Source organism: Gymnoscopelus microlampas, assembly GCF_963454915.1.
Source record: "Gymnoscopelus microlampas genome assembly, chromosome: 1".
NCBI classification, from domain to species: domain Eukaryota; kingdom Metazoa; phylum Chordata; class Actinopteri; order Myctophiformes; family Myctophidae; genus Gymnoscopelus; species Gymnoscopelus microlampas.
Window position 1 is genome coordinate 17,226,865 of NC_139962.1, and position 11,432 is coordinate 17,238,296.

Here is an 11,432-nt window from a genome sequence, read left to right on the forward strand (position 1 = left end):
CTAATAGAAACACCATTGGAAAGGACTGGAGATGACCAAACAACCTGAGCTAGTGTTACACTGTGACAATTGCATGTGCCATGTTCCCGTAGCTTGCTTTCTTTGGAACGCAAATATTTGCGTTGAATCTGATTTCCTCCAGAGGTATTTGATCGCACCGATCAATGTAGTTTAGAGAAAGAGCCCTGATCTTGGCTCATGGCGTAACAGTCGTTATCTGACTGTTGGCCTATGCATGTTCGTTGGTATGCTTCTGTTGACTGCAGTGATGTGATTATTCTGCCTCCCTTTGAGTCTCAGTGGGAAGAGGATGTTTTTCTGCTCTGTGTGAGCTCTGAGAATATAGGCTAACAAGTTTACAGCATCACTGTCATGCGTTATATAGATCTTCACTTTCTGATCTGTGTCAAAGAGACAAATGGGATGAAATTATGTCATGGGCTCTGTTGATGTTTTCCTGTTTTTCAGAATATGCAATTGGATGAAAAACAAAACTGGAAAGAAAATGTTAATTCTTAATGGGCCACAAAAAGTCAATCAAATAAAAAATAAGCCATGAGGATTTTCAAGTTTAAATGTAACACTTTTGTTTGTGAATAAGCTATCGGTCAATGTATGATTGTTTCTTTCGCTGAAGCCCTCCGGGGCTCTAGAAATCGGTCAAATGGATATGCAGCAACTGGGGCAAGTCATAAAATTGCATATTTGTGATGTATTTATTCAAAATTATTTGAATAATGTCACCAATTAAGCAATTTGGTTATCTCATGAAATTAAGAAAATAAAACATGTAGCCTAAGGTGTTTTCACTTTTCAATATATTCAAGAAAATAAGCAATTGGTGGATGGGTCGATTTGAACACCTTAAGGTACAATCTCAGGTTTAAACTAGGTTATGCTGGTCTCAAGTAAACAGTGACCCCTCCCAACACAGCCCTCGCAGCTTTCATACTCCTTGCTCCCATCACTACTATGCCAGTTCTCTGTATAGCCATTAATATTTTATGTGATCATGGGCCTCCATAAGCAAATTTCAGTCCCCAGCAAGTTGAGCCAAAGCATGATTAATTTAGTATTTATACCCCGACAACCCTTTAAACAACACAGGGCCCCCAGCCACAAAGCAGAGCACAGTTTGATACAAAACTAGCAGCCCCTAAATCATAATCAACATAGTAATTCCGAATCATTTGAGTTAGGGGACCCATTTTTTTCTGTGATACCAGCTGTAGTTTTTGGGAGGAACTGTTGTCTGTGTGAGCAGTGCATTCAGTCCTTAGCCTTACCAGAATCATTTGGTTTTCCTTAAACCATTGTTATTTTTCTGACACAAGCCACAAACCCTTTTTTTAACGCTCTCCATCACTTTTTGCCTGCTCAGTGGGCTTGTTGACAGGAAATGCTGCTGGGTCAAGACTTAACAGGACTCTGTAACGTACCCTTCTGGCCTTGGACCACACATCCCAGGTAACCCTACTAGTCGGGGCAATGCCATCAATAAATCAAGACATAGCTGCCCTGGCCCACCAGACCACAATAAATCTTTCTCTCACAACACCAGAGAGAGATGCATCTGCTCTGCCCTGTAGCAGTAGTACAACTGAAAACATGGGACATTTGAAGATTTAGTTTTCAGTACAGTATGCTTAAGTTTTTTTAATTGATTTTTTTACCTTATCAATTTTGTATGTACAGTCTACTGTGGTAAGTGTCAGGAAAATGGAGAAAGAGAGTGAGAGTTACATAAAATGTTGACCGTACCTAAGCTGGTGCAAGTGCATGGTATGCTCTCAATCCTTCTGATGCACTTTTGCACACCAGGATGGCTTCCATTTTAAATGAGCTACTAAATATCTGCATAAATACAGCATAACTAAATTATCATATATTGTGTGTAGACACTTGAAGGGCTAAGTGTATGATCTTTCTTTGTATTTGTTTCAGAGATTTCTTCCTTTTGCCTTATCTGCACTGGAGCCTCCTGTCCCCTGTGAGGATAGGTTTCGTACTGTGGTAAGTCTTTTACAACATAATTAGCCTGCACACTAAACTGATCACTGTACAGTTGAACCTCATTAATGATAATCTCATAGGGAAGCAGCAGGCACTGTGCGCCACATTCCAACTCTTGCCTTCCACCCTTCCTCCTATCATTGATTGGCGCTGTGATTTGCAGCATGTAATTCAATGCTCTGTGACAGGGTGTAACTGAGGTTAAAGATGGCAATTTAATTATGTGTCAGAGGTCACATTATAGACTGACCCTTGACCCCTTACTAGAGGACTCTGCGGATTAGTGACAACATTTTGTTATTGTTTGAACCGATTGACATGAGAGACAGGTCTAATATAGAAGGTACAATTAGAAGGAAGGAATGCAGTGTTAATTTACTGTGTACAACATCAAATGCTGGTTAAGTGCTTTATAGGAGGAATAGAAATTTAAGAAAGTCCCATCTCTTTACCAAGGCCAGATGGCAAGTAAAGAAACTACTACTCTGTATATTAAGGAGAAGTAGGAGAAGAAGTATTTCATAACTCCAAGGATTAGAGGACATTTTTTGTCGGTTGAACAACCATGTTGGAGGTTATGTGGATGTGTAAATGCTGACCATGAACATATACTTTTTTATATACTTTTGGAACCAAAAATGGACAGTTATTGGGATAATGTACAGTATGGTCAGTGATGAAGAAGATACTACACTATGAGATACCCAAAACAAGTGTTGTACTACTTGGACAACTTGACACAGGATAATACACAAAGAGAAGATATGTACCTAGTGAAAATATTATTGGCAGCTAGTAAAAAAGCAATTACAAAGCTATGGTACAAAGCAGATCCTCCAATTTGTGCGCCGTGGCTGAGCATTGCGGAGGAGATATTTGTAATGGAGAAACTAACTCATAACTTGAGATTGCAAGAGACTTGCTTGAAAAATTGGAGAAATGGACTGAATATAGAACCCAACAAGACGACACCACTAACAATGATGGACATTCATGAATGGACTGGAATATGATGCTTGATAATGTTACATATGAACCCCTGCACTGTGAAAATCTGCAAATAAAAACTTAGTTTAAAAAAACAAGACATTTAAGAAAGAATTAGGGAGAAACAGTAAGACAAACTTGTGTGTAGTACTTCACTTTATGTGTTTATTTAGATGGAACAGTGCATATTAATGAACAGTACATAATTATGAAATGTAAATACACCAGATTTAGCAAAGATGCTAATTTTCATCTGCAGCTGACAAAAAAAACATAAAACAAGCAACTACGTAATACATTACAATGCAAAGAAAAACCATCAATATATGGAAGTGAGATAATATATATATAATATACATACATAGATACACACACACACAGGCACGCACGCACGCGCCCACACGCACACGCGCGCGCGCACGCACGCACGCACGCACGCACGCACGCACGCACGCACGCACGCACACACACACACACACACACACACACACACACACACACACACACACACACACACACACACACACACACACACACACACACTGTATGCTTGTACATACAGACATACAGACATACATGTACACATAAGCACACATCTAACATAGCAGCCCAAATATAAACTATATAACCATAACCTATTTAAAAGTGCTCACATGTTTATTTCTCCATTATCAATTCTTTAAGTTGGGCTTTAAAAGACATAAAGGTTGAACACTCTCTTATGTCGATAGGTAGATTGTTCCAACTAATGCTCCCCTGAACCGATGGTATGTTTTGTGCAAAAGTTGTGCGTCTAAACTGCACCTCAGTTCCCTCTGGCGGCAGCCCTTGTGGCAATGCCACTGTTGGGCTTCCTGTTTATACATTCTCCAAGAAGAGGTGGGCATAGTCCATGTCTTGATTTTATACATGACACAAGCTTGTTTGAAAACCTTAACCTCCCAGGGAGGACAAAAGGACACAAATCCTGTTTGGGCCTGATTGTCATATAGGGGGAATGTAATTTTGGCCATCAAAATGTTTCCTAACTTCAAGATTTATTTATCAAATCAAATCATTGTGAAAGTTTTGCTGTTTAAAAGCAATGGTCCAATTTGTCCAAAGGAATTCTAAAGTCAACCTGTGGGAAACAGACTCTTTATCCCAGTATTAGCCAAAATTATATTTTTTTATTGACGCTATTAATTACATAAAGGCTCATATTGTGATGATGGTCTGAATTATGGTGTTATAAATGAACCCACAACCTTTGGGGAGTGGTTAGGACTAATATGAGTGCCATTGTGTTGGCACATTTGTGCTATTGGTGGAAATTCTGAAAGTTGCAGACCCCTGATGGCCTTGTTTTTAACACAACTTAGATTATTCATTGCACATAATACTTTGAGGGACTATGCACGTGGCTTTGACTGTGAGAGTGAATACGAAGTTGTTCCATTCTGTCATTAGACCCCTGGGTGCAAGCACAGACTAACATTTCTATTGCTGGCCAGATATGCAAATTATAGGGCATTTGTAGATATACAAATATGTACCCATGGTCCACATAGCCTAATGGCCTCCCTCCCTCTGGCTAGCTCAATGGCTCATTTAGATATCTGGTTGGTTTATTATGGGAATAAGTCATGCCTGGCTTGTTACGACCCTCTAGGTTCTTGTTTCTGCTGTGTAGTTTAGATGTGTGGCGCTCAATTAGGCTGCCTGGCTGGCGGAGTTAACCCTTTGCGTCAGATAAGCTAGATAGGGAAGGTACAGTATTGGGGTTCTAGGCAGGGATCAAAAGATCAATCCTAATACAGTGCTACCAAGCTGACCTCTCACATGTAATAAAGGGACCATCTTTCACCCTTGGGGCCCATTCAGACCCCTCCACCACCAGGAGCAAACCTGGTATCTCTAAATTAGCTGACTTGGTTGCCCTGCAGGTAATTGCATTAGTTTATCAAGGTTCACCACAATTTATTACTCTCACCAATACCACTAGGAACCCAGTGTTAATGTTTTCTCTAAAGAGACAGCACAGGAGGGGGGATCTGGTTTTTCATTCTGTGCTTTTGTGTGTTTCTGTGTGTGTGCGTGCGCATGCATGCAAGTGAAATCCTCAATGTTAATTTCACAACAGAAAGGATTTCATTGTGTAGCAAATAAAAGAGGCAAGTAAATTGAATGATACTAACAAATTCATCCAAACATGTTTAATGCCAAGTGTATGGTGTCTTAACATTAATAATGAATAGTACATTTTTAAAGCAAAATTACACTTTGGTAGAGGTTTGGGTTTGTTACCTTGCCATGATGTAATTCCAAATTCTTGCGAGATATCTTAAGTAGTTGCTCTGTTGATTAGACACTGCTAACTACAAATAGTCTCCTCGTTGACTTACTGGTCTCAAAGTCACTCTTTTAGCACACAAAGTAATAGAAAGTGAATTCTGTAAATATATGACATTAAAAAAGTTGACACTGCATTTTTCTTTCTTTTTTTAATTGCAAATTCCTGTTAATTTATAATTAATTGAATTAGGAAGAAAATCCAGACTGGATCGGGATTCGGATCTTAAAATGGTAATAATAAATAGGAAGTTGACATTTAAAAAATACAAAGAATAAATAAAAATGCGGTGTTTTAACGTTATACATTACATTACATTACATTACAGTCATTTAGCAGACGCTTTTATCCAAAGCGACTTACAATAAGTGCATTCAACATAGGTAGGGAACGAAAACTACTAATCATCAAAGGTTTTAAGTGCATTTTCTGCAAAAACAAGCAACCAAGAGTATACCTAGCGCTAAGGTAAAAATGCAAAATATCAGCTACCTATTTCCTTGTTTGTATGCTAAAAGAGTGACCTTGAGACATGTTTCCTCGTGCAATGGAAGTCAATGGGGAGTCTATTTTGGATTGTCAACTTTTAATCATCTTAAGCTCAAAAACTGCCATGCAGTCACCAATCCCTTATTGTGATATAGATTTAGAATAACTAAACCTCACTATAAGAATATTCACATATTCTGTTCTGCCTTTCTAGAGACCCTGTTGTTAGACTGAGTTGCTAATTACGCGTGTTAAATAAACCCTGTACTATTCCTCTACTCTTACATCTACCGTTTCTCAACTCTTTCTGGTCTTCCCCCCTCCATTCATTATCAGCGTCAGTGCTTAAGACTTTAAGACTATACTTCAGTTCTTAGACATGGAACAAACTTTAACACGTCTGCCTTAATAGGGGCTTCAATCAGATTGTCTTTCATCACATACAAACCATATCGCTGTCTCTGGCATTCTATAGAGTTTTCTGTCCAGAGGCTGCCTGCTGAATGCCTCTCCCACATCTGTATACATTATGGATCCGTCGGATATTGTAATAAACAGACCCTGCTCTTATTCTAGCTTCCTGGTATCATTATTCCTTGCCCCTCAGATGGATTATGGCCCGCTTTGCAACATGCAGATGAGTGGCGTTCCTCTGATTGCCTTATGGCCATCAGCCTTTGCATATTTACTGCCCATGAATCACGGTGCACGGAAAACCCACAGCAACGTATTCCAAGCCCATACCGCCCCCCCCTCCTTTCTATATCACCCATTTCTGTCATTTGCTCTCGTTCCCTTTTCCCTCTAAACCCTCTCTTTCACTCACCCTGTCGTTTCTTTCCTTCGCCACTCATCTCTCGCTCTCTCCCCGTGTCTCCCTGTGCCTTGGTCCTGCTGCATGCATTCCCAGTCGCTTAATTAAAGCATGTATTATTAATATTGCCATATCTCCGTCCATCCTTCTTCCCTGCACATATGACTGCTACATTAAGTGTAAATTGTTTCGCTGTAATTCCCTTTTAATGTCCCTGTTATAATCAGTGTTGCTGGTGTGCATGGAAGGGGGGTAGGTAGACAGATGGAGGGAGAGAGATGAGAGGCTCTTACTGTAACTTACTGTTTGATGTGTAGATTGCGTACTTTGGACCCTTTAATTAGGTCTGCTTTACAAGTCAAATGCAGATGTCTCTAGCCTGGGAATTACGAGGCTAATAAATGTCATCAAATGTAGCAGATTACTGTAGCTATGTTAGAAAGCTGTAGGGTTCAAGCTGCCCATCTCTGCACTTCAAATGCCACTTTTTTAATTATGAATACCCATTGTTATAACCACTTTAAACCTGGCGTCCCTATTTTGGACATGTCAGTATGGGCGGAAATCTTCAAAACAATTAAATGTTTAAATAAATAGTTAAAATAGCAGATCTACAAGCTTGAGCTTGTAGATTAGCTCTTTGTCGCACGACAAAAGTATATAATGCTTAAGTTGATAATAAATGAGACATAACCCTTACTTTAACCCTCATGTAACATTTTCTGTTTACAATGTTCCATATTGATTTGAAACATTAATCATATTTTGTCGAGCAGTTTTTTTCTAGCTATTTTTAATTGATCAGCTATTTAGGGTGTGTGAGTTTGAGGCCAATGAGATCTTTGTTCCCTATCTAATGCACTTTCTTATACTCCATTTTGGCCGTCTTATCCTATGAATTAAGTTACTACTGCACCATTTATCAGTCACACAAGCCTCCATCCACCGTTATTGATTCTAGTGGGCCAATTGGCTGGGACTGCACCATAAACAAGTGGATTTATGGCTTGGATCCTTCATTGTCAGATGATGGATGCAGAATGAGATCGTAAGAAGCTTGAAAGCGCGTAGTGACAATAAATAAAGAGGACCAAATATAACCTTGCAGTCAGACACACGGGCTGTCGATTGGATCACTGTGTCTGATGTAGTGATTACCATGGGAATGATGATGTGCAGGGTGACATTTCATTCTGCTGTATAAGTTCTGTCTTCGTCGAGATAGATTTTGACTAATGGCAATCACATTAACCTGTATTATGTCACGCAGTCAGAGGCCGAGTTACACCTCGCAGTTGGGTAGGTAACGGGGGAAATAGCGTGTGGACCCTGGTAATATCATAAAACAGTGTTTAAATATTTTAATTTCATTTGTCAGAGGGGCCCATCCCTTGCACTCCATTACCCTGACAACCATCCCTCATCAGCTGAATGAGTGCATTATTCATTAGCGCTAATTATTTTCACATAACGTCTGCCCTGATATATTTAACCTCCACATTACACCCGGGATAATGGCCTTGTAAAATTGAATTGCGAGAAAGAAGTGGAGTTGGAAAGCTCATTTAAAGAACATCAGAGGAAGGAAAAAAAGAGTGAAGGAGGTGTGTGGTGATGGTGGTGGTGCTGAGGAGGCTGGGGTAAAGTGGGTGGGGGGGGGGGGGGGGGGGGGCTGACAGGAAGAGCGTTAAGCACTTTGGGACATGGAGCCCCGGCAGCAATGGGACATTTGTTCCTGTCTCATTTGCATTCTGGGAGAAGAGCCGGGTGGTTCTCTGATACCTAAATGCCCTGTGGGGTGAGGTTGAGCTCAGCTCGGCTCACCCTGACCTGCTGACACTCATGACCACAACTATGGCTAACTATCGGCGTGTAAAAAGAAAAAAACCTGGGTCTGGGACACAGGAGAATTGTGTGTGTGTGTTCATATCTGCATGACTACGCTGCGAAATACAGATTGTTAATTTTGAATGGTCGGGTTCATTTTTACATTAACATTATCTCTATAGTTATCTCTGTATGTTATGGGATGGATATCCTATAACCACTTGGCTTTACTTGTGCTCGTACTGTATCTACATCCTCCACAACTTTCCGCCCATCCTGTACCTCCCCCTCTTCTTAGCTTCCTTTGTATTCTGGCGGTTACCTGTAGCTGGGTTGCGGATGATGTGAGTCGGGACTAAACCGCCCTCTCAGGCCTTGGCTGCTATCCCCCATTGAGAAGTACCGGCATTCTCCGTGCAGGCGAACTTCAAAAAACATTCGGGACGCCGAGCACCATGGAAGCCTTTCTCCCTCTCTCATTTATTCATGAGATTGACATTCCCCAGCATGCAGAATTTAGACCTTCACCTGGCTTGCTGCTCCACTTGCTTCATCTGTGCTTTCTTCTGTGACCTCCTGGCCAATAGAATGCTCTCATCAACACAACGGTAAACTGGAGAACAGCGCATACAACGTACTGTATGTGCACTCAAACAGATGATGCACGTGTGCAGCCTCCAGCTTACTGTGTGAACATGTTTAAGCCTAATTTATACAGTACTTGCGACGTACGATGGAGCATAAATTGAGCACCACTCGTGAGACTCGGCACGACGTTCTGTGGTTTTGCAGCGCTAACTACACAATGTATTGAAACAAAAAGAAGAAAATAAAAATCATTAAATATATATACTATACAGTATATAATACAGTACAATAGCCTAAACTGTATATACTATGCAGTCTTTGTGTGTGTGTGTATATATATATATATTTATATATATATATACACACACACACACACACACACACACACACACACACACTGATTTCACAGGAGAATACTGTGTTGAGTCTGGGTATTCTTGTTAACCTCTCGTGTGTATACAGTTCACATAAAAACAGCAAAGACTGAAAATAAAATATCGACAAAAGACCAGTGTCAATATGATCATTTAATATTTGATTTATTGGAAATAAATTCATTACAATTCAGCACAGTTTGATTCATAGACAAGGGCACGCTGTTTAAATGAATACATTGTTCTTTCTTTATTTCCTGACTAATGGAGTGAACACAGTAACACACTGACCAGGCTCGTCTCCAGGCTATAGTAAATATAAGTCCACTATTCTGTATGCTTGATGCTGGGTAATTGCAGTTCATTTCAACTGGGAAAAATATTATTCTCACGCCTTTTGTGTTCCACCCAGAAGGCAGCACACTGTGTAAAGTATCTGTCTCCCTGACATTTAGATTTGCCTTTTAAAGACTACATTTTTCAAAACTGGCATTTCTTCATATGTTTTCTGAGAGTGAAAAAATATCTTTTAACATCCCAGAGTGTTCTTGTAAATGGCTAATTTATCTAACCTTGAATTGTTTAGTCTGCGTTGTTTCGTTGTTTCACTGTTACATGTTATGGTGTTATTTACTGATATGTGAAAATGTTATAATTATGACAATGTGCAATCTTTTACCATGAATGAATACTATTCTGAAAAAAGCCATGATTTCTTTAACCACTTGCAACCTGGAATCCCTATGGGCTTTGGGCTTGATAGCAGATCTACAAACTCGCAATGCGTCATATTGCAATGCGTTGTGTGCTTGTAGATTGGCTATTTTCGCAATTTGTTGTACAACAAAGTACAGTGTATATAAGTGGTTAACAAACCTTTTGGAGTCAGACTGAAAGTTAAGATCCTTCACTGGTGGTTGATGCTGGGAGAGTGGTAGCTGTCATCTGAAGATAGAAACACAAGAGCATATTTGACAGGATGATTGAGCGTGTAACGTATATATTGTGCAAATCGCCAATGTGACGGCACCATGAGAGGTCTGGATGACATTGATAGTTGTTTAGATGTCTGGCTCAGGGTTAATGGTGTGTTGAATGCACGTTGATAGAGTAGACACGCTCATCTTTAAATGACTCCTGTGAGTCACTGGAGATTTCCAATTACTTCGCTGCCACTGAATGAACCTTTATCCATTCTGCAAATTAGCCAGCTATTCCTAAATAATTTCCTCTACAAAGAGGGTGATATGCATTATGAAATATTCAGGGCTCAATTTTCCTCTATCAGACTTTTTTAAAGATTCATCATTACATGATAATCCACAATAATTCATTTTAGATACTTTGGGAATACTGAACTGTCCTTGTGGCAAAATGTCATAAACACCATTAAAACTGAGTGAACCCTGTGTGTTGTAACATATTAGCATTCTTTTCTGTGTGTTTATAGTGAGATTGATTGGGGTTTGCAGCAAATTGGACATGGCAGCCCCGTGTCACCTTTATCCTTGGACAAGACCTGTCTTCACAATGGAACTTGAGACCCTGTTGATCAGTTCAAAATCAGGTGACACACAGATGGACACCGTGGACTGGACCAGAGATGACAGACAGAGAGACAGACAGGTCAGTCAGTTGTTACACTCTCAGCGACTGTCAGACCAAAACAGGACAAATGGGAATAAAACTTAATGTATACACCGTTGTATGGCAAAGTGTAAATCACGCTTAAAAGGGAGAACTGAGTGGAAATGAAGGAACATTCAGAAGAAACAAAGGCATAACCTCAGCATTTCAAAGAGCAGTATGTTCTTTGAATTGCAGTTTTGTCTCAAAGATTTAACTTATTTACGGAAAACAACGCCAGATTTTACGCTTGTAATTTCAGGAATGACATGAAATAGAATTATATGAAACATTGAGAGGTACAATGCGTGCTTGCTGGTGAATAGTGGCTAGATTAGCCAACATGTAGGGTTAAAGTGCACTTAATATGTAGTGCAGTTCA